Source organism: Lepisma saccharinum, chromosome 22 (assembly GCF_977018435.1).
Source record: "Lepisma saccharinum chromosome 22, izLepSacc3.1, whole genome shotgun sequence".
In the NCBI taxonomy this organism is placed as follows: domain Eukaryota; kingdom Metazoa; phylum Arthropoda; class Insecta; order Zygentoma; family Lepismatidae; genus Lepisma; species Lepisma saccharinum.
Genome location: NC_139250.1, coordinates 12,224,099 through 12,249,386, shown reverse-complemented (window position 1 = coordinate 12,249,386; position 25,288 = coordinate 12,224,099).

Here is a 25,288-nt window from a genome sequence, read left to right as displayed (position 1 = left end):
TCCGCGTCGGCAACGCCTCTGTCATGATAGCAGTGCAAATCGCAAAGGAAGATCGGCTGAATATCGCTCCGGAAAACCAGTTCTTGCCCCGATTTGTGCCACCGGAACGTAAACGCCCCCTCGAGTCGCGTGGCCTCGTGGGAACGATATTCGATGAAGCGTCACTGATGGCTCAGGTTCGAAGTTGGTTGGCGCAAGTGTGTACCACACTCGTGTGAAAACGCTCTGGGAAGTACTCCTTTCAGCAACTTAACGACAGTATTTGGAAGCAACTACAGGGTGAGGCAAAAGTCAGGTTACGTGGCCACCATCCTCGCCAGACCTAACACCCTTGGATTAATACTTGTGGAGACACATAAAGGCAATGGTGTACGACCCTGGATCACCTCAAAGAAAGAATCGCACCCACCATCTCCGAAATGACCCCCACCACACTACCAGACTTCTTACGTAACTGGGCGCGTCGAATTGAAACATACATTTAATTTAAGCAAATGGTGCGGTGCGCATGTTGAATCTGTACTGTAACTGTACACATACATATCAACCGTGTGTGGGTGTTTCTATGCTTGTATTTGTTTTCCTATGTAACCTGACTTTTGCCTCACTCTGTAGTTACAAGTAGGAGTAAAAGTTGCCGGCCTCGGTGGCGGAGTGGTTAGCACTGCGCTCTACGACGCCAGGGGTCTCGGGTTTGAGACCCGGTCTGGTAATGGGTGTTCATTGTGCGAGTGTCCCTTTATGAATTTCAACGTACCATCACTCATACTCATCGCCGCGATTAGCCGAAAGTGGCAGAAAAAAGCGAAGTAAAATAAAAGTCAATCAATGGTTGGTTGCTTACGGGAAAATCAAACCTTTATACCTCACTATTACAGATCATTAAAATACTAAAGTTTTTTCTAATTTGAAATTAAGGATTCTAAATTCCAGGAGGGGTGACGGCCTCCCCCTTCCCCCCCGTGGCGCCAATGGATGTAATCGCTGACATATGTGCTAATTTCTTAAATTGTGGTGGAGAAATATTACGTGGACGTCACAGAGTTTTAGGATCAGCCACCTCTTCACGTCGCGAGTCAACACACGTGACGTCATCTTTGACAGGCGAGTGAATCGCATGTCGACATTCAGTTGTTTTTTCCGGACGTCACAAAAGTTGAGCCACGGACGGTAAACTCTTAAATCAGCACTATCTGGGGAAAGCACACTGTCGTGGGGGGGAGGGGGGAAGCAAAAGCAAACAACTAAAAAAAGAAGAAGAAAGGAAGAATCAACGATCATGTAGAAAAATCCATCCAGAGTCCTCAACATGATGGTCACGAGATGTCGCAATTCCAACGCCGACGCCAGCACGCTCTCTCGGTGGGTCCACGAACTAAACTAGCGCTTGCAGTGTTTCCTCTATAAAACGATTTTCTGACATGTGAAGGGCCCCTTCCAAGATTCAGAAAGTTCATTTCCAGAAGTTTCCTCCTCTGATCAGAATGTTTTCTGCAGGAATTTTGTCCTCATAATGTTTGTTTGCAGAGGTTTTCACCTCTGTTCAGCAGGTTTTCTGCAGGAATTTTGTGCTCTGTTCCGATCTTCAGAACGTTTGTTTCCAGTAGTATTCTTTTCTGTTCAGAATGTTTTTCTACAGAAATTTTGTCCTCTGTTGAGAATTTTTGTTTTCATGGTTTCTCTCTTCTGTTCAGGGTGTTTTTCTGCAGGAATTTTGTGCTCTGTTCAGAATGTTTATTTTCAGGGGTATTCTCTTCTGTTCAGAATGTTTGTTTTCAGGGGTATTCTTTCCTGTTCAGAATGGTTTTCAACAGAAATGTTGTCCTCTGTTGAGAATTTTTGTTTTCAGGGTTTCTCTCTTCTGTTTAGGGTGTTTTTCTGCAGGAATTTTGTGCTCTGTTCAGAATGTTTGTTTTCAGGGGTATTCTCTTCTGTTCAGAATGTTTGTTTTCAGGGGTATTCTTTCCTGTTCAGAATGTTTTTCAACAGAAATGTTGTCCTCTGTTGAGAATTTTTGTTTTCAGGGTTTCTCTCTTCTGTTTAGGTTGTTTTTCTGCAGGAATTTTGTGCTCTGTTCAGAATGTTTGTTTTCAGGGGTATTCTCTTCTGTTCAGAATGTTTGTTTTCAGGGGTATTCTTTCCTGTTCAGAATGTTTTTCAACAGAAATGTTGTCCTCTGTTGAGAATTTTTGTTTTCAGGGTTTCTCTTTTCTGTTTAGGGTGTTTTTCTGCAGGAATTTTGTGCTCTGTTCAGAATGTTTGTTTTCAGGAACTTTCTCTTTAGTTCAGAATGATTTCTGCAGGTGTTCTGTGCTCTGTTCAGAATGTTTGTTTTCAGGAACTTTCTCTTTAGTTCAGAATGTTTTCTGCAGGAATTTTGTGCTCTGTTCCGATCTTCAGAACGTTTGTTTCCAGTAGTATTCTTTTCTGTTCAGAATGTTTTTCTACAGAAATTTTGTCCTCTGTTGAGAATTTTTGTTTTCATGGTTTCTCTCTTCTGTTCAGGGTGTTTTTCTGCAGGAATTTTGTGCTCTGTTCAGAATGTTTATTTTCAGGGGTATTCTCTTCTGTTCAGAATGTTTGTTTTCAGGGGTATTCTTTCCTGTTCAGAATGGTTTTCAACAGAAATGTTGTCCTCTGTTGAGAATTTTTGTTTTCAGGGTTTCTCTCTTCTGTTTAGGGTGTTTTTCTGCAGGAATTTTGTGCTCTGTTCAGAATGTTTGTTTTCAGGGGTATTCTCTTCTGTTCAGAATGTTTGTTTTCAGGGGTATTCTTTCCTGTTCAGAATGTTTTTCAACAGAAATGTTGTCCTCTGTTGAGAATTTTTGTTTTCAGGGTTTCTCTCTTCTGTTTAGGGTGTTTTTCTGCAGGAATTTTGTGCTCTGTTCAGAATGTTTGTTTTCAGGGGTATTCTCTTTTGTTCAGAATGTTTGTTTTCAGGGGTATTCTTTCCTGTTCAGAATGTTTTTCAACAGAAATGTTGTCCTCTGTTGAGAATTTTTGTTTTCAGGGTTTCTCTCTTCTGTTTAGGTTGTTTTTCTGCAGGAATTTTGTGCTCTGTTCAGAATGTTTGTTTTCAGGGGTATTCTCTTCTGTTCAGAATGTTTGTTTTCAGGGGTATTCTTTCCTGTTCAGAATGTTTTTCAACAGAAATGTTGTCCTCTGTTGAGAATTTTTGTTTTCAGGGTTTCTCTCTTCTGTTTAGGGTGTTTTTCTGCAGGAATTTTGTGCTCTGTTCAGAATGTTTGTTTTCAGGAACTTTCTCTTTAGTTCAGAATGTTTTCTGCAGGTGTTCTGTGCTCTGTTCAGAATGTTTGTTTTCAGGGACTTTCTCTTCTGTTCGGAATGTTTTCTGCAGGAATTTCGTGCTCTGTTCAGAATGTTTGTTTTCAGGAACTTTCTCTTTAGTTCAGAATGTTTTCTGCAGGTCTTTTGTGCTCTGTTCAGAATGTTTGTTTTCAGGGACTTTCTCTTCTGTTCGGAATGTTTTCTGCAGGAATTTCGTGCTCTGTTCAGAATGTTTTCTGTATGAATTTTTGTGCTCTGTTCAGAAACCAGAATGTTTGCTTGCAGGAGTTTTTCTCTATTGACACATAGGTCAACTGTATTGAACAATACACTCTAGCACCCCCCCAAACGCCTTAAGGAAAGCAGAGTATCCAAATTCCAGTGGCCGCACTGAAGGAGGGAGGATCCTATAGAAGCATAGGGGCCATCAAACTCCAGGCAACGAATTTTTTATACAGAATTTCCGTTTCCTTCTTAGGACTCAATTAGCGAGGAAGGGAAGGAATCCCGAGTCCCGGAAGATTCGATCCCGAAGATTACCCCGCGGCTTTTTGGCTTCGGCGTGGCTCCGTCAGGGGATGGGGGTGAGCAGCCCCCTCCTGATGGAAGCAGATCTTGCAGGGTTTCTCAGAAGGGGTTTTGCGTTCACCTTGGGAACTGGGCAATCTACTCGCGGATACCTTGTGAAGGATGGAAGAGGAATTGATGCAAGTAGTAACCGGAGAAAGGGGGGGGGGGGGGTTGAGTGTAAGATGGACCAATGAAAGGAAGTTGATGATTGAGCTTAAAAATAGATAACAAATCTGATAGGGAATGTCGAACCTACCAGGTGTAGACTTTGAAATTTTAGGTAATATATATATTTCAGGCATCATCTGCACCGTGTGTAGTTTCCAAAGTTTTGCCTCAATAGGTTAAATGGGAGAGGAGAGAAGAGCTTACAGGATTCTTGTTGGGAAACCTGATGGTAAGAGACCTGTAGGAAGGCCAAGAGGAAGATGGAGGGATAACGTTGATATTAAATCGGTAAGGATGGAAAAGATTTAATTGATCTTGCCCAGGATAGGGACAGATGGAAAACTTGAGTTGCTGCAGCCATAAACCTTCTGGTTTAAGAAGGCTAGAGAGTTAGTTAGTTAGTTAGCTGTTGTCAAGGAAATCGGTAAGGATGGAGGAGATTGGATTGATCTTGCCCAGGATAGGGACAAATGGAAGGCTTGTGTTGCTGCAGCCATGAACCTTCGGGTTTAAGAAGGCTAGAGAGTTAGTTAGTTAGTTGTCATCAAGGAAATCGGTAAGGATGGAAGAGATTGGTGATCTTGCTCAGGATAGGGACAAATGGAAGGCTTGTGTTGCTGCGGCCATATACCTTCGGGTTTAAGAATGCTAAAGAGAAGAGGGGGTTAAAATTACTCCACATGAAACGCATTCACCAATCTAGATCGAATGTTTTTTGCCCAAATTATTTTGCGGCTGTTATCGTGGTTTCTATGAATATAGAGACTTTATGCACAGCAAGGCTAATTGGGACTGGACCTGCAGTTTAAAGTGGAATCCGAACCACTATGAGCCTCCAGTGGTAGTCCCTGACTATGCCCTCTTTTCTGGAATGTTTGTCTTGAAGTTATTTTTAGAGATACGTCACTTGAATGCGTTTGTGCATAATTCTCAAAATCACAGTGTTTATTTCCGGGAGTCCCCCCTTTCCCTCCCCTCTCTTCTGTATTCTACCTTATTTTCATAGAGAACGCTGAAAAGAGTTTCGACCATGACCGATTGCGCAATTCGGTAACTGTTTTGACCCGAAGTGTCTTTGGCCGTCTTGACGTCATGTGAATGGGTGTGGCAGCGCGCACAGGAGCCAAAGGGTTATGGAAGAACAAGTTTCTGTTTATGTGGCAATCTTGTGGTTGTTCAACCGGATGATTTACGTCCACCCCTCCCATTGGGGGCCTTCCTCATGGGCTGACGACCCGTTGCCCCATGGAATGCTTCAGACGTGGCGGCCACGGATTCTCAGGTTTTTCCAAGGAAGATATATGCAGGGTGAAATGAGGGAAATTCCCTTTATTGTTGCTATTTTTTTGGTAGGAGAGACTAAACAATTTATAAAATATCGTCATGCCACAAGGGAAGGGAAGGAAATCCCCCCCCCCAATAAAATGGAAGTTTTATAGGTAACACACTGTTTACAATGCTTCCCAAAGTAGATGGTCTAATCATGTGAAAAGAATCGGATATCTAGACTGTTATGGAGTGTGTTTTAATGTGAGTATTGGTCTTAAAAGATGTACAGGTTCTGCTCTTGGTTGGGCAGTGAGCGAAACAATTGTATTGTGGATTTGTTCTGTAGAGTGCAGGATTCGAGTTTCTGGCCTGATGATAAGGGGATCGTCGAGGTTTTTCCCTCACGAGAGCGGGATCGTCGAGGTGTCTGCCTGACGAGAGCGGAATCGTCGACATTTCTGCGTGACGAGAGAAAAATCTTCGGGATTTCTGCCTAACGAGAGCGAGATTGTCGAGATTTGTGCCTGACGAGAGCGGGATCGTCGAGATTTGTGCTTGACGAGAGCGGGATCGTCGAGATTTGTGCCTGACGAGAGCGGGATCGTCGAGATTTGTGCCTGACGAGAGCGGGATCGTCGAGATTTGTGCTTGACGAGAGCGGGATCGTCGAGATTTGTGCCTGACGAGAGCGGGATCGTCGAGATTTGTGCTTGACGAGAGCGGGATCGTCGTGATTTGTGCCTGACGAGAGCGGGATCGTCTTGATTTATGGCTGACGAGAGCTGGATCGTCGAGGTTTCTGCCTGACGAGAACGGGATCGTCGTGATTTGTGCCTGACGAGAGCGGGATCGTCTTGATTTGTGCCTGACGAGAGCTGAATCGTCGAGGTTTCTGCCTGACGAGCGGGATCGTTGAGGTTTCTGCCTGACGAGAGCGAAATCTTCGGGATTTCTGCCTGACGAGAGCGGGATCGTCGAGATTTGTGCCTGACGAGAGCGAGATCGTCGGGGTTTCTGTCTGACGAGGAGAGCGAGATGAGAGATTCAGACGATGCCCTCGCTACGCCACTGTCTTCACGATCGTTGCTGTGCCTTCCGCGCCGAATCGAGATTCGCCCCAGAACGCATTACCCGCAGATCCATCTCTCCATGGCGTCCCATCGCCGCATTCGAGCTGCACCCTTTGTTTTTAGGACCCCACCTGTTTTCCACAAGTCTGCAGGCAAGATAGCGTGCGGCGTTGCCACGTCTCTTTATCGCTCCCAGCGCGGCTTCTCATGTTCCACGAGGGGGCGACTGTGTGTTGCAGCCTGCTCTGGGGACAGCATCGTCCACAGGTGTCGCCACATGTCAGTCTCGCATGTCAGGAATAGGGTAAAACTATCACCACCGGTGGTGTATGCTAGGGGTTCCTACCCCGTCTGAAAGTTCTCATCCCCTAAGTATTGTACTCATCACCGGTAGGATTCATGGGGGTGTTCAAGAAGGTTTTGGAATGCGCCTTGAATATGGGGTGTATTGTTATTTCGGTTTACATTACTTGGTGGAATTAATGATTATTGGGGACACTCTTAACGAACACCCATGCTCATGGCGGGATTCGAACCGAGCAATTCTGACTGCTAACCATTACGTCACGAGGTCAGCTAATCCGGTGAATGATAATGTGATCCCGGTGAATTGTTACAAAGCAGCACCATCAAACCATTGTATACTGGTTAGCCGGGAAACCCGGGTTCGATTCCCGGAGTGGGTGGGAATTTTTCCGGCCTTGTCTCCGCATAGAGTGGCTCCGGGGTTCATCACGCCTGAAATCAATGGGTACCTGGGGCAGCCGTGGGGGGGGGGGGTAAAAGCGGCCGGAGCGTGGGGCTGATAACATCACCTCCAAAATGGCCGAGATCGAGAATGTGTGGGGCCCTACACCACATTCCTCAAATGTGCCTTCATGGCACGGTGCTGTATGCACGAGGTATTTCTTTGCTTATATATATATATATTGTATATTCCCAATTCCTTCATTTATATATATATATATACACACACACACACACACACACACACACACAGAGAGAGCATTCCCTGACATTCGCTACGAGATTCGGTGGCAAGCGGCCCGGCATCAGCGCTTGTCTTTCCCGGTGAACGGGTCCGCGACAGTCGCTTATATTAAACCTCGTAAAAAAGTTTAGAGTAACAGGGTCAGTTCTGAATAAAAGTTTAAAGAAAGATGGGGAAAGAAAGTATACAAAGACAATCCACACACCATCCGTGAGTTAAAAGAGAGTATTGTATTGTGTAAATGGCAATTTCCTTCGGAGATGCCAGGGACATCATTTTCAACACCTTCTGTAGTCAAGGTTAGTACACAATACGTAAACTGTAATTTTAATAGCCGACTCTGGCGACTGTCGCTGACCCGTTCACCGGGAAAGACAAGCGCTGATGGCGGGCCGCTTGCCGCCGAGTCTCGTAGCGAATGTCAGGGAATGCTCTGTATATTTGTGTGTGTGTCTAGATTAAGATATATCTTCCCCACCATATTTCAGTAATTTTGCACCCAGCTTTGACTTTTTTTTAAAGAAATACTAGGTCCCCTCCCCCTTTCCCCCCTGGACACGCTACGGCGGCCTTTCTATGAAGAGTCATCACGATTTAACTTCCTGGCACGTCGAACGCGAGTACCCCATGTGGTCACTTACCTCCTGATCCGATCGGGACGAGTTACTCGAGCTGAAGACTTTTCATCACAACCTTCAAGAGGACAAAGAAGTCCCGCTCTGACACTTTTCGATCAACTCTTTGCACCGGAGTCAAACCACAATCTCCTTTCGCTCGTAGACTTCATTCTTTAACCTTCTCCTACCGTTTGAAGTCCCCTAAAGAAAAAAAATCCCTGCTAATACTGTCTTTTCGAAATCCAAATGGATGAGTTCTCGAAGAGTATTTCCCACAACAGTCCTCTTTCTCTTTCCTGCTTTTATTTTTTAACAGAAGAACGCTCGCAGACACAGACCCTTTGAACTTTCCCCTCAACCCCCGAAGCCTTGAAAAAACTTTGCCCCTACCGCGGTCATTCTGCCTTTTTTCCACAATGCTGGAAGGGTCGACGGTTTTTTTTTCGAGGGATTTGAAAAGGGGGGAGGGAGTTTTCGCCCCCCCTTTCCCTCATTTGCTGAGCTGATGAGATAAGGTTCTCAAGTTTCGTTCGCTTCGATATCTTTTCCCCCACTGACCTTAAAAACACGAGCCCTGTCGGACTTGAAACAAGGTCAAGTCTTGAGAGACAAGATCAGAGGTTCCCTGTACTTCTTGCAGGATCAGGCAGGTGTGCGGGGACCTATCTTTGGGGGACCGAGTGTCGGACATGAGCTCACTGCCAGTCTTATATTACAAGTGCGGACAAAAGCTCACCGCTAGCGAACATAAGCTCACTTACATATACAACATAGAATTTTATTTATATTTTTTATGTAAAATTATATATTTACACGATTCCGATATCCCCTCTCCCAATATCCCCCCTCTATCGTCATTAGCTGTTTGTTCCTTTCACTTTAGACCAACATTATGAAAGGATAACAGATTAAGAACATTATAATTAAGAAGTGCAGGACAAAAGAATGGAAGTACACAAAAGGGGAAAAAAGAAATTGGTCTTTGATGGTTACGAATATATAGTGAAAAAAGAAGGGAAATACTGGATCTGTTGGGCATTCAATACTTAAGAAACGAAATATATATTCCTGATATTGCTACAAGCCCAATTTCTAACTGTTTGCCTAACCTTGCCGTGAATGGTTTGTGGGGCTATGCGTGAATGGTTTGTGGAGCTACGCGTGCATGATTCGTGGGGCTATCGGGAAATCGTTCTAGGGGTTTAAGGCTAATTGCGAACAGGCACCGTCAAAAAATGTCAATTATTATTTTATAGTTCAATTGCATTATTTGTGTTGAGCTTTGTCTGGTGAGCTTATGTCCGCTTTTGCATTAATATAGGTGAGCTTATGTCCGCTTTTGCATTAATATAGGTGAGCTTATATCCGCGACCCCTTAGGACCACCACCTTTTCGATTTGTCTGCGACCACCACCACCAGTGCGACAGAGCAGTGTTGTCATATGGATTTAAACATCACTTATGCCTTACCCATACAGTGTATCTGCAAGACACTAGTTGATACTCTCGCCTTTGATACGAACGAGCCTGGATTCATTCCCCAGTGGAAGCTCCCATAATTTCAGTGTTGCCTTATAATCGTGGGGACAATTGAGGAGATACTTGAAATGAAGAAACAGCGGCGATGGCATTCAATGCGCCAGATCGGGCTGGAAGTCACCAGGTCCGTAGCTAGTATTGATCTCCAGGGAAGGTTCACGGGTTATCAAGGGGCCGTTTGTAAACCCAAGTCCATTTTTAAAAAGTTTAACAGTATTAAATTAAGGTAAATTATGTATGTGGGGGAGGATCATTAAGTTAATATAAAATTTAGAAATATAGTGCTTAAAAAAACTACAGTTTCTTTCTGTATCTTCTAAAACATATTTTGAAATGTTCACTGCTACTGACTTCATCTCTTACTACACACTACATACAGATATTTATAACAGGCAAGAATAAATGTATAATATTCAATCATAGTGCATACAGTACACCAGGAGCGTATCTGCGAAGCCTGAAGTCTAGAGTGTAAAATTCAGGAGAAAAAATCGATCAGAAATTGTAAATATTATTATTCATATCAGTGAGATGATGATGCTGATTCTGGAGTTGACAACCTGATTTGTTATGGGTTGGTAACCTGATTTCTTATGAGTTGGCAACCTGATTTCTTATGGGTTGGCAACCTGATTTCCTATGAGTTGGCAACCTGATTTCCTATGAGTTGGTAACCTGATTTCCTATAAGTTGGCAACCTGATTTATTATGGGTTGGCAACCTGATTTCCTATGGGTTGGCAACCTGATTTCCTATGAGTTGGCAACCTGATTTCCTATGAGTTGGCAACCTGATTTATTATGGGTTGGCAACCTGATTTATTATGGGTTGGCAACCTGATTTATTATGGGTTGGCAACCTGATTTCCTATGAGTTGGCAACCTGATTTCTGATGAGTTGGCAACCTGATTTCTTATGAGTTTGCAACCTGATTTCTTAGAAGTTGGCAAATTTACTTCTATTCGTAGCTTAGGACCACGTGACATTGTGAGATAGCCCGGATCTTGGACTCGGTATACGCCACTGCCGTACACTTCACCCCCGTTTGTTCCCAAAACTCGAGAGCTGCTGACTTTTTTACGCAGAATGTGGATGATGACGCTAAACTCACAAATGTCTGTCTAGACGGAAGGCTGCAATAGGGGCGGTGAAGGTACAGTTATAGAAGCTATGCTATGAAAGAAGTTTCTAAAGTCTGGAGAATCTTCTAAATACTTGCCGCTACTTAGATTTCAGGTGTATTTGACACCAGGGTTGAGAAACACTGTTCTAGAGCATTCAAGCGATTATTTGTGTGTTTGCTCTCATTGTTGTCCTTTGCTATCATTGTTGTCCAAATATCGTAATCGTAACGTATTTTCTATCATAGATATATGGCCAACAGTGAAAGGACACACACGAAGATTCACCTGAATGCAATCGAAGGAATGTTTCAGAATTTGCAACATGGCGCCTTTTCGAAAAGAGAGTAATTGTCGAGAATGTTTTTCCTGTTACCGGCCAAAGCTGAAAAAAAGATATCAGTAATCAATAATTTAAAGCTTAAAAATTATATGCAAATCGGTGTCTTGAACCAGGTAACATTTCTTGGTAGTTTTTGTGTCACCATATGGCAACACTGCCTACACAGCCCCATTCTCTTGAAAGAAAGCTCCGCACTCCTCAGGTCAGTCGCCGAAACCCTAAGTACCTGACACCCCTCCTCTCAGTTTTCTATTTTAGTGGGAAACCAGGCAAAACTGAAAAGAAAGGGGCGGGGGTTGTTACCCCTTGGGTGCACAATGGGGGGACACCTGAGCACGTGGCTTTCCACAGGGCACGCGACACATGGACCAGGTTTTAAGAGCTTCGAGAGGAGGTCCTTTTTCTTGCCACGTGCAGAACCACGAAATTTTGGCAAACACGAATAAAAAGGAAGAAAAAAAATAAACCGCTTATCTTGTGGTCGACCAGAAATCCGCTCAAAGTCTGCGCTACCTGCCGAAGAGGCTGTCGGGAAATCGGCAACCGAGACCTTTCTCAACAATGAGAGCCCCGTTCTTCATTGTTGGCACTGACGATACTTCGATACAGGTTTGTTTCAAGTGATGTCCGTTAGGGAACTTCCGGACCGAAGCGACAGGCGACACGAGTCCATTCAGTCTAAGCATTAATGCTAAATTATTCCAGAAATATTTTATTGAATATATTTGAACTTCTATGTGCGAGCCGTTGGCTGTACGCTCTACATGTGGATTCGCATTGGTTATTCTTTTGACACATGTTTGAAAATATGAAACAAAAACAAACAAACATATATATATTGCACAATGCTGGTTCCACAGTCCACGTATTATACGCTAAGGTTACTTTGTGCGGTTTCTGTCGCCTTTCCTCGTCGTTCTCTCACTTCCCACAAATATCTCCCCACTCGTTGCACTATCTCCCTTATGATTCCTCTTCTATCTTCTGCCACTTCCATTATTTTCCTCCCTGTTACGTTCTTAACCCACTTGTCTCGCAAATCACGCGTAGAGGAGCAGGCAGATAGCAGATGCTCGTCCGTCTCTCCCTCCCCGCACAAAAAGCATATCGTTTCCCCGGCTTCATTCTTCATCTCTACTTGTTTCCAACTCCCCAGTCTGAACCATGCTAACCCTCCCCTTTCTTTCTTGCCTACTAAATTTATGTATCTTGCTTTGCCCCATTCCCTTGATTTCAGTTGGTTCCTTAGTGAAGTCTTCGTCTGGCAGTCGGCTAGTATTTCTTGTCTGTCTATGTCCAGCAGTCTCTCTCTGATTTGGTTTTCTACTGATGTATCTACCCTACCTCCCGTTTCCCACACCCACCCCATCCCAATAGAGTACAACATGTTTTTTATATCCCTCGCCCAGTTCCGTGTATTTTCTTCTCTTACTTGCATTATCAAACAATGACCCTTCAGTGTCGTGTTACCTTCCCTTGCCAGCTGAAGCCAATACTTCAAAGCTCTCATCCGAGCTTGTAGCTTTTGCGATTGCGATATGTAATATATACACCACGAAAGGCACGTCGAGTTACACCATCTATGGTTAGTGCACGGCGTTTACAATTTAAACAACTAAAATTTTCTTCTATACGTGTACAGAAACGCTGAAAAGTATGTATTTAGGCAGTGCAATTGATTTGTACTCTAAAACCTTTTTATACGAAACGTTATTCCTTTCGGTTGAATAGTTATAGGCTCTTAAACATGTGAAGTGATACATTGTTTACATCTCACGCGGCCGCCATTACAACTGCGCTCGTGACCTAGAGGTCGCTTCTGATTGGTTACGCTACGAAAAATGATTCGGACCGAGCCTATCCTTGAGAAATGCCATTAAATATGCCATGGCATCTGAAGTGCAACGAGATTTTTCACCTTACACCGTAGTATTTTGGTAATGGCATGCTTTCGTCTGTAGCGGGCCTAAAGCATACGCAAGGAAACAGACCGAGGTGATACGATGCACGGTATTAAAAAACGGCCCAGTCCTAGCGACAATAGACGTGTGTCGCTTGGAAACCAACCATCAGAAATAAACACAATCTTCCGAACAGACAAGCTGCACGTGTCGCTCGGACTGGGCCGTTTTCTCAATACCGTGCATCATATCGCCTCGCTCTGTTCTTTGCGCATGCGCGGTGAATGTCTTTCTTTTTGAGATGCACGTTCATAAATTCGCATTATAAAGTCATCATAACTCAAACTTTTGTGCTCGTCACAAAGTCATGGACAAATTTCGTGATAAAAATTAAATATCAAGTGTCAATTTAATGCTGAAAATAATGGGAGATTTTATAGTATAAGAATATAGAATCTTTAGTTTCGTAGCGCACTCTACTAATGCCTGTATCATGGAGGTCTGAACAAAAATTTGACATTGGTTTGAAATAGCATAATTTTTATTCCAATATCTAGACTACCTATTCTTTTTATAATAAATCCTTCGGATCACATGATGTTAACGTGATGCACTTTTTATACGTGAACTGGCACAGTTAATTTTGGTCTCTTTGAAATGATTCTGTCAATTGATGCATTTTTAGTGCGTCAGACGGAACAGCAACTGATAAAAGTACCCTGATGCATTGCTGTAGACATTGCGATGCACTTGGAAATGCATAATTAGCAGTTTATGCACTCGAGTCAACATATTCGTATCAATTGATAAATTTTGGACAGGTCCCGGCCTGGACATGTCCTTTGTGAGTGTCCCTTCATCAATTTCATCCTCACCGTCGCGATTAGCCAAAAGTGGAAGAAATGCTACGCTAAATAACAAATGAAACCACACATTTATGGTTCTGTGTGCGATTGAAAACGTCAATACCTTGAGAAGTCCAATAGATCTCGAGCTCGAAAAACATAACGAAGTTTGGAACCATCCTGTAGTTTCGAGAGGATTCGTCATCACATCCCCAGAAACCCTTGTTTGGCCATTATTTGTTGTCCAGCTTAAAGAAAGAGGATCGAAAAGAAATTGGGCTATTTACATTCTGTGGTGTATCATGTTCGTTCAAAGAACAATATAAAAAAACAGGGGAGGATTTGGAAAGACATGCCCCTTCTCGTGGAAGTATGAACGAAAATTTGAAGTGTGTGACAATACAAGTTTGAGGTTGGGGTAAAGGGGGAGAGTACGTTAAAAAGAGGGAGAGAGAGAATAGGTGAAACTACAAAAGACAAAAAAAAGCTCTGAGGGAGGGAAAGAGAGAGAGAGAGAGAGAAATAGGAAAGAAAATATAAAGGGGGAAATGTAGTGCAGTGTTTCTCTGAATGAATATTCAACTGGCTCCCCCCTCTCCTTTCTTTGTCTGTTGTGTTTCCCCCTTCTGTCTTAACCTCTGTGTGGGGGCTTTTTCCACAGAACGGACTACGAAGAGACAATCGGCTTCTGCTACGTAATTGTCATGGAGACAATTGAGCTCTCGCTCTTTGTCCTTGCTTCGCATTCCACCCTTCATCTATTCTTCCCGGTCTGCTCCCTTCCGAGAGCGCTTCCTGTTTCTTCTCTTTTTCGGGAGACTCGTTTTTCGCTTCCCGCGACGCTGACGCCATCTTGCGGACGGATTGAAAAAAAAACGATCCGTGCGCGATTTTCGTCACAGAGCAATGCAAGGGTCATTGCGCAATGGCCAGGGTCGGCAAAGTTTGCCCATTTTATGCGGACTTCCCTGAGGATTTTTGTGCATATGTATGCTTTTATTGAAGAGGATATTTCGAAATTAAATATTTTCTTACGCTTCTTTTACAAAAATGCAAGAAATGAAAGCACATTTATGTTGCATATTTTGACATTTTTGACATCCATATTTTGTTGTTTCTTGCATATTTTAGTGCATATTTTTTTTTCGGTTTCTACGGCACATTAGCATGCACATATTGAAAATATTTAGTGCATACACAGAGAGAAAAGTTTGAACCAACCAAATAGTAGTTTCTGGTAAACAAACATTTGTCTAAATAGGCAACAATTTCATTATTGTTCACCAGAAGCAAATTGTTTTAGTAAATTTGCACATTTGTTTAGTTTCCACAGATTTAGTAATTTTACCTGTGACCCTGGCCATCGCGCAATGACCCTTGCATTGCGCTGTGACGAAAATCGCGCACGGAACGTTTTTTTTTCAATCCGTCCGCAAGATGGCGTCAGCGTCGCGGGAAGCGAAAAATATAATTAATACATTTCAATTAGTTTCCATTACAGCTTAAGAAAGTGTGTCGGTCTTATTTCGATTTATAAATAACCGTCTCATTCTCGTCTCCTCTCGATGGTCGAAATGTGTACAATCACGGACAGTTCTGGGTTGTAACGATTCCATTGAGCGTTAATGGGATGATTACAACCCAGAAGTGCACTAATGAATGGATTTTGTAATTAGATAAAAAAAATGGATGACTTTCTACGAAGATATTTGTTTGGTACGTCTGAATAAGTTGCATATTGCCGTACCAATCTCGACCCAGACCCAAATTCGTTAAAATGCATCATCTGTTGATTAGTGTTGCCCACGAGACGAGACTTTGGCCTGTCTCGTCTCGTGGAGTCTCGTGGAAATGCTGTCTCGTCTCGAAAATATTCGTTTGTCTTATGACACATGGTCAATCTCGTCTCGTCCCGAATTTTTAAAAGCCTGTCCCGTCTCGTCCCGTGGGCAACACTACTGTTGATCCTGTATTTACAAATATTTTATTACAAACTGGCACAATGTGGACCTGGTGGCTACATTTGTGTTGCCAGATCATGCACTCCAGAGTTCACTAAAGATTACGAAATATCACTGACGTTTGACTCAACTCTCGTTTGCAGTACGAAGCATTTCTGCTTTTTTTTCTTAAACTGCGTGGAGCTCGGTGGGAGTGAGAAGAAAACAGATAACAGGGACATTGTTGATGCTGTCGTCTTAATGACGTGCTTCTTGCAACCAACGACATGAGCGCCCTCGTCTTGCAGCCAGTCCTCCCCTGCCTCTTGCGGCAACCTCTTTGGAACACCTCTAGCTTTGGTATTGATCTTTGGCGGGCGAATAGGTGCAATGAAAACAGAAAAGGGCGAAGAAACGAAGGTAAAATAAAGAAGAAAATACGGAGTACAACAGTTTTTCTCTGGATTCTGCCGAGACCTTCTTATATACAAGGCCTGCACAGAGTATTCGCATGTGAGTGACATCATCACTGGTAGGGGATTAAAACACGATATCAGTATTAGTCACAAATGTTTGTTTGGAAAATTGACTTAGTCTGATGTGTGTTTGTACACTGCATATAGTAAACTCGCACAGGCATTCTTAACAGAAAGAAACCCAAGGGTTCTGGGTTCGAATCGTGGCCTGGACATGCGTGTTCTTTGTGAGTATCCCTTTATCAATTTCATTACTCATCCTCATCGTCGCGATTAGCCAAAAGTGACAGAAAAGCGACGCTAAATAACAAAAATGAAATTAAATAAACTAAAATGAACAGAAATAAATGTTCATTGAAATAACTAAGACATGAAACCTTTAGAAGTATGTAAGGGAGGACTGTAGAACTGTTCTACCTTGCCAGATGAAGCGAGGACTGTTGTGTATGGAAGTGGTTGAAAGAAATGTTGAAAGAGAAGAATAAGGATGCAGAAGAAGAAGTGAGGATAGTTTGGAAGAGTGTATAGAATCGAGAGATAGGACTGACAAAGTGCATGAAATGATGTGGAGTGAATGAGGAGGACAAAGAAGAAAGGAAATATGTAAAATGGAGATATGAGTGGGAAGTACATGAAATGATGTGAAATGGATGAAAGCATATAAATAAAGAAGTGCAATGGTAAAAGAGAAAGACTAAGAGATGGAAAATGTATCGATAGAATGAAGAAATGGAAAACCAAAGCTCTAATGGAGAGGAAATACCTGGGAAAGGTTATGAAGTAGCGTGGTGTGAATGAAGACAAGGAAAAGAAATGCATGTGAAGAATTAGCTAAGTGCGGATGAAATGAATGCAAAGAGAGGAACAAGAAAGAACAGGGAATGGTGTGCAGTGAGTGAATGAAGACAAAGCAAAAGAGAATGACAGTGTGGATAGAATGTGCTGCACTGTAGAGAGACATAAAAGGGCTTGAAGTGACTGAAGACAATGCACAGAAAGAGAAGGAAAGGGAACAGTAAATGAAGAGGAGAGGAGAGGAATTAGAAAAGAGAGTGGATATAGTTGAGCAAGAAGTTCAAGTATTGGAATCTCTGTCGAACGTTTATCTTTCTTGTATTCTTCGAACACAAACAATGTAAAAGAGAGGTGTGGGGGAAGAACATCGCTCACAATTGTTGCGAAGGTGCGATTCATGTAGATCATATCGCGTCAGACTAATTCATCGCATGATGGTCGGGAAAACAATCCTATCTCGTAATCTTCAACTCCTTTTTGCTGCTTCGACAAGAAATCAAAACTGCCATTTCCTCAACCAATGAGGTTTCGGCGGCCGCTTTAATGGCGCTCTAATGACACATGCAGGTCCCTTAGACGTTTCATGACCAAATGAGGATAAAATGTTACTAATGGTAAATAACAGGGGAGCGAGAGAATCGAACAAATTGCCATGGCGGGATTGGGCTGGCGTGTCGTGAGCAGAACATCTGCCTGTGTCCTTGGGTCATTAATAGAAGGAATGAATATGCTTTTCATCATTCTTAACCCGAACCGCTAATTCTGCAGAACTGATACCCGTTGCACCGCGAGAGTTATACTTTTCTGCGCGTAAGTGCCGAAATGTAGTTTTTATTGTCATCTGTAAACGGCCCTGTTGTAATGCTCGAACGACTCTTGGAGTCCATCTGCTTTACAAGCAGGGCTATGATTTGCAGCCGTTACTTGTGGAGTCCAGATGCAGAAGTGCACGTGATGGTGCAACAAAGCTTATTGTTGAGGTTCCATTGTTGACGTCGCTATTGAAAACTGCATTACTGCTTGTTCCCGCATCGCCAGAAGGGGTTGCAGGTTTTTAGGGCAACGATGCAAGCTTCCTGTAATTCCAGCACGAGAGTGTTCGTGCCTGGGAAGGAGGGACGGGTGGTGTCGAGACTAAGGATGGACGATATCGGACATTTGATATTGCGATAAGTAGTAATGGCAGCATTTTATTCCTACGCGTCAGCAAAATTTGATGCGACAGGTGTTATGTTACATCCGGTCGTAGCGGGCCACGAGTGGTTTTATTGTTGAGTCAGCAGAACGTGTCTGATCACCTTGAAGACATCGGAAGCGGTGGGGGGAGGGGGTCAATGGATTTGTCACGTTGTTTCTTGATGTATGCTAACCTAACATGTGCATATGTTTGTGTGTGTGTGTGTGTGTGTGTGGAGGAAATGCGCGCGCAACCATTGCGTATGATTCAAAGACATGAAGAAATGATTTAAAGATGGCGCCGAAGGTGCTTTACCCCGAAAGTTTAGCGGCTAAGGTTATTGCTCTGTAAAACAAGAGGCGTCGAGGGTTCGATTCCTGGTAGAGTCAATATTGATCGATTGATAGATTGAGTTCGTTTTTTAAGTCCACTTTATGCACGGCAAGACTAATCAGGAGTGGACCTACAGTTGAAAAGTGGTGATTCGGACCACTATGTGCCTCCACCGAGTATCGAACCTGGGACCCTTTGATTACAAGGCGACGATGTCAATATTGAATGGTCTCGATTAGCCTGTGTGTAAATAAAGGCAACAAAATGGTTGAGTTCGAAAATCGAGTTGGGTTAGTGGTTAATGTTGTCACCTGGCAATGAAGAGGTCGCGGGTTCGATTCTCTAGGTAGTTAAATTAGGCCAATTGTTTAGTCCCGCCATTATAGGTTCCCGATTAGTCCATCTGTGCATAAATAATGTTTGAATAAAATCAATATGGCGGCTTTGGGTTAGTGGTTATTGTTGTCGCCTGGTAATGAAGAGGTCGCGGGTTCGATTCTCTAGGTAGTTAAATGAGGCCAATTGTTTTGTCCCGCCATTATAGGTCCCGATTAGTCCATCTGTGCATAAATAGTATTTGAATAAAATCAATATGGCGGCCGCGTTTTGTGTTTAGCGGCGGCGGCGGCGGCGCGGGGCGGAGCGGCGCGGCGCGGCGCGGGGGGTGTTTTTTATTCCGCGAGATGTTTCAACCAAGTGGTTGAGGGTTCGATTCCCAATGTTGGTGAAAATTGTATATTCAATTGTATTTGTTTAAAAGTTCCGATTAGCTTTTTTGTGCACAAAGAGAAAATGAACTAATTGGAAATAGGATGCCTATGCTGTAATGAAAAGGTCCCGGGTTCGATTCACAATGTCAAATTGGCTGATAATGATGTTGTTTTTTTAAAAAAAAAAAAAAAAAAAAAAAAAAAAGAAGTGTGTTGAGTCCCCATTAGTATTTAGGCAGGAACAGATATTAAAAATCAAAACAAAATGCCTTTTGATTACAACGCAAAGACTTTACCGCTAATGTATAAAGATAAATTAGAATCTGTTGTTTTGCCGTGTGGGGCCCCAGTACCGATTAGCTTAAATGCATAAAGAGTAGGTAAAATAAGCAAGATGGCCGTCACTATTGTTTTGTGATCAAAGAGGAGTCACAGGTTCGATTCAATCAAAGGAGGCAAGATTCTATGTTTCAATTCCATGTAAAAGTCTAAAGTTATGTTTCGATTAACCTCAATGCATAAAGAGGAATTAAACAAAAACAAGCAAAATGGCGACAGATGTGATAAAAGAAAAATTGAATTAGTTTTTTATAGTGACAAGAAAAAATAGCGAATCATTGTTAGAAATAGAATGAAAATAAAGATACTTGCCTTTGCGTGTCCAGCGCTGTGCAGAAAAGCTCTCATGCTTTATCTCCGACAAGTCCACAATACACATTTTTTTTTTATTGTATAGTTAATTATTAATGTTGTTATTAACACAGATTCTTACCAGTGTGAAGAAAAGCTCTCATGCTTTATCTCCGACAAATTCACAATACACACTTTTTCATTATATAGTTAATTATTAATGTTGTTATTAACACCGAGTTTTACCAGTGTGAAGAAAAGCTCTCATGCTTTATCTTCGACAAGTCCACAATACACACTTTTTCATTATATAGTTAATTATTAATGTTGTTATTAACGATTGTTACCAGTAAAAATATAAACCATGAGGATATTTAAAAGGGTGATAAGTGAAAAAAAGCCAAGACATATATTTTATCCCTGTTTATTACCAATATTTACAAAATTCCAAAGAGCCGCACACACACACACACACACACACACATACATATGTAAAATGTTTATATTGTGTCACCAGTTTATCAGCATGTTATTTAACAAGTTTTTATTCTTCAAGTTTGTTCACTCACCCACATAAGGAATTGTGTCACTATCATATCCATTTTCTGCTGCAACCACTGAATTAAAATGTTTCACTATTTTTTCCACAAGCATGTTCTCGCAAAAAACAAACACTTCTTTGGAAAGTCTTTTTCCGTCGATGTTTTGTATAGACAAAGGCTCAGGTTTTGTACATCCATGTAGATGGGAAAGCACAAACTTCTCCTTATTGCATGCATGGACAGGGGAAATATCTGTGCAACCGAAACATTGTTCGCGAAGGTCGAGAATGCAAGATTCCACACAGTTTCCAAAATATGATTTCAGATACGGCGACACTGTTTCACACATAACTTTCGCATGCTCGATGCACACAAATATCTTCATAAAGTTCCGCCACGAACTTTCTGCGATGAACACTATCTCCAGGGAACCGTAAGCTGGTTTCTTCCTTATAATGATCTGACGGCGATTGTACAGTGTGGTTATCAGCAATTCATGTTGCTCACTTAGTGGGTAGGAAACACGAGGCTGCTCACCTGGAATAGCGATGTAATTGTCGATTACTGGAAACAATTCCTGAAGAGCGTGCCACTCCTGCAACTGTAGTTCAACACCGGCCGCCCCGCTTCTGTGTAGCCTGACCACAGGTTGGAAATCCAGATGAGAGGAAAGTCCGATTGAGATAACTTTTGTTTTCGAAGCATTCAAATAGTAGACGTGATCAAATAATATCGACTGGCGTATAAGACTAGTTACTTGTTTTTGTTCTTCAGGTAAATGCTGATCGCTCTCTTTCTGAAGAACCCCTTTGAAATTAGTGTACGGTTGAAATCTCTTTTTCAGCGGCATCGAAATAGAGGATTCCATGACTAAGAACTGCGAGATACTGCATGTCGCAGCGTGCAGGTATACATTTGAAGAAATGCGTGGGTGTGTTTTTGAGACGCATGCGCGCGTAGCAAACCAAGCATGTGCTGGACAAAAAAGGTGGAGGGGGCGGGGCATTGCAAAGATCAATGGTGAGAGAAAAATCAGCAGAATATCATAAACGTCATATTGAGGAAATATTGGATAACAAATATTAATTAATTTAATTAAAGCATCAACCGCATTGTCGATCTGAAATTAGGTTTATAGACAGGGGGCAAAATGGAAAATATCGACGATGTTCTAGTATTGGATTGTTTCTGTATTTCCATCGGTATAATCCTCCACCACATTTGAAGCATACTGTTTTATCCTCTTTTTGAATGTAAAATAATCCTGCTTCGGACAGAGCTTCTACAAACGGGAATTCTTTTGATTGCCAGTTTCTGAAAGAGGACAATCTAGCATTGAAAGATCCCATCTCTGGATATTGCGTCATTGTTCTGTAAAGACACAAAACAAGATAAATATTATAAGTAAGCTGTTGTAAACTGTAACGCTACAAAATTATTAATATACTATTAGGACTATATGTAACTTGTATAAAATTTCAAACAGTATTTACTGTCAATATTTTCTAGTATACGTACCGAGTATTATAAATTTAATTTACGAGTCAGCAAATAAGTTGTTATAATATTGTCGTTTTTTATCGGTACTGGGAATAAAATTTGAAATTTATGCATGGGTTTACCAGAGGCTCTATGGAATAAATACAGAAAACAGTAATGCCCACAGTACACAGACCCGTAACTTTGTATCTGATGAGTGTTGTACGTATAGAATTTAGAGTTATTTTCCAAAAATCGCAAATGGTTATGCACATGTGGAGGTTTTCCGTAACTATCAAAAAATTCCCCCCGGGAGTTACTGTCTATGTAAATTGCTACCCAGTGCTTCCCGGGGCTATCTTTGGGATCTGTATTTACAATCAACGCTGCTGGTAGTTCCACATGTACAGGTAATTCATTAGCTGCGAAAACCCCAACATGATGATTGTCAAAGGCTCTATTTGATATTAACCCGTGAAGCAAATTTAAAGTCGACAGCATTGCTGGACACTAAATAGTAATATTGAGCAACTCACCTTTTTATACTTCAAAGTAGACGGTACACGTCACAGTAGATTCCAGAACCAATTTGATCTGGGCCACCAAGCTGTTTATCGTTGTTGAAACAATGGAGAGCTATCTAACACAACGCTGATGCTCGGAATATGTAGGCGGGGTTTACAAACGCGCATGCGTACAATGCTATCTGGCATTTGTTGTGCTGTTGTAAAATGAATTTTGTACTATAAGAAAATTGTCTGTATGTGTGTGTGTGTATATATATATATATATATATATATATATATACAGACACACACGAGTAGACATTTGACACGTAGCACTCAAAGAAAAGCGATAGAAAGAGAGAGAGAGCGATAAAGGAGGGGAATATAGAGAGACAGAGAGGATAAAGACAGTGAGAGATCATAGATGATGAACAGGAGAAAAAGAGAAGTGGATATAGAGAGATAGAGAGGATATAGAGAGTGCGAGATCATAGATGATGAACAGGAGAATGAGAATGAAGGGAATGAGAAAGAGAGAGAGAGAGAAAGAGAAGTAAATTTATTCAAAAATGAGAAAGAGGAAGAGAGAGAGAAATAGAGATGGGAAGAGAGAGAGAGAGAGAGAGAAAGAGGATATGAGAAAGAGAGATATGAAGAGAGAGAGAGAGAGAGAGAGAAAGAGGGAGAGAGAGAAATAGACGGAGATAGACAGAGATAGGAAGAGAGAGAGAGAGAGAGAGAGAGGGAGAGGGAGAAATAGCACTCAAAGAATTGTCATTTAACACTCAAAGCGTTAACACTCCAAGAATTGTCCTTTAACACTCAAAGCACAGAGAAGAAGTGATAAAGATGGAAGAGAGAGAGAGAGAGAAAGGAGACACGAGAGAGAGAGAGAGAGAGAGAGAGAAAGGAGACACGAGAGAGAGAGAGAGAGAGAAACCGAGATACAGAAAGAGCACACACACACACACACACAGAGAGAGAGAGAGAGAGAGAGAGAGAGAGAGAGAGAGAGAGAGATAGAGAAACCGAGATACAGAAAGATCACACACACACACACACACACACACACACACGGAGAGAGAGAGAGAGGAAATGAGAAAGAGAGAGAGAGAGAAAGACAGAGAGAGAGAGAGAGAGAGATAAACCGAGATACAGAGAGAGATGGAGAGAGAAAGGGTTGAAAAAAGGGTAGAAAATTGTTTTTAGGCATTTGTTTTGAGATTTAACCCTCAAAGAATAAGAGACGATAGAAAGTGGTTAAAGAGAGAAAGAGGTAATAAAGAGGCGAAAGATTATAGGTGGCGAACCTGAGAAAGGGAGAGAGTTGAAAAAAGGGGATAGAAAGGTGTTCTTTGGTATTTATTCTGATTGCCTGTTACCACTCAAAGAATAAGAACATAAGAAAAAAGGGATAAAGATGAGAGAGAGAGAGAGAGAGAGAAACCAAAATACACAGAGAGAAATGGAAAGAGACAAGGTTGAAAAAAAGGGGTAGAAATGTGCTTTTAAGTGTTTATTTTGAGATTTAACACTCAAAGAATAAAAGAGACGATAGAAAGTGGATAAAAAGAGAAAGAGTTAATAAAAAGGCAAGAGATTATAGGTGGCGAACACGAGAAAAGGGAGATATTTGAAAAAAGGTGGTAGAAATGTGTTTTTGGTAATTTATTGTGATATGTTTGACAAGTAACCTTCAAAAATTAAAAAGAGACGATTTTGCACCAAAAAAGACAATAAAAGAGGGGATAAAGAGGATGAGGATAAAGAGGTTGAGAGATCATAGGTGATGAACAGAAGAAAGAGAGACAGGCGGAGAACGATGTTTTTGGATATGTTTTTGTTATCTACCGCTCAAAGCCCAAAAAGAGACTATAAAAGAGGGGATATAGAGGTATAGAGAGGATAGAGAGAGTGAAAGATCATAGTTGATGAACAGAAGAATGAAAGAGAGCTAAAATAGAGGAGAACGATGTATTTTGGACATCTTTTTCACACCTATTTCTCAAAGAAAGAGGATAAAGAGAGAGAAAGAGAGAGAGAGAGAAGGAAATGAGAAAGAGGGTGAGAGAGAGAGAGAGAGAGAGAGAGAGAGAGAGAGAGAGAGAGAGAGAGAAAGAGGAAATGAGAAAGAGGTTGAAGAGGGCGAGTTGAATAAGTGGTAATTAATGGAAGAATATTCACACAAAACAGAGAGAAAGAGGAGAGAAAAAGAAAATAAAAGGGAGAGAGAAAAAATGAAAATGAGGGAGAGAAAGAGAAAAGGAGAATTGAATAAAATAGTAATTGATGGAAGAATACTCATACAAACCAGCCATACTTTGTTTGGGAGTCGAACACGGTGGTCAGTTTGAAGGCGAGAACGAAATCTGAGCCCATTGAGAATATAGGAAGAATGGCATTGCTGATCATCTGTGGAACTGTTGTGTTGTGCTGGATATTTGAAAGTAAGGAGGACATTTCCGATGTTGTTTTGAAAATACTACAAGAATGGAACTGTGACATCTTTTCTCCAGCACATTAACTGTTTTCCAACGGGAAAGTGTTTGAAATGTAGTTTAATGGCACATTTTTTTGGATCTATGACCGTTCATCGACAGGAAGTGTATTTCATATTTTGATGGCGATTGTCTGTTAATACCCTGAAGTGTTAACGGGAGACGCACTATTTCGGAAGATTGACTTCCCGCAAATTGGTGTCGTCGGTTTAAAATTGGAGACAAACATACACAATGTGTTTGCGGAAAATTTTGTGCACCGATGACGTTGAAGTAGTTACTGTATCGACAACAGTATAAAATTAGATGATTGTCACCAGTTGTCACATTTCCGAAAGAAGCTCAAGAAGACGCAAGCTGTATTTGCCGACTTGTATCTGTAAATTAATAACAGGTAAGACTGCAGTAAGTTGTTATAATTTTACTGATTAATATTGCATTGTGTATTTGAGATAAAAGCTTAATGCGAATTTTGTGCAT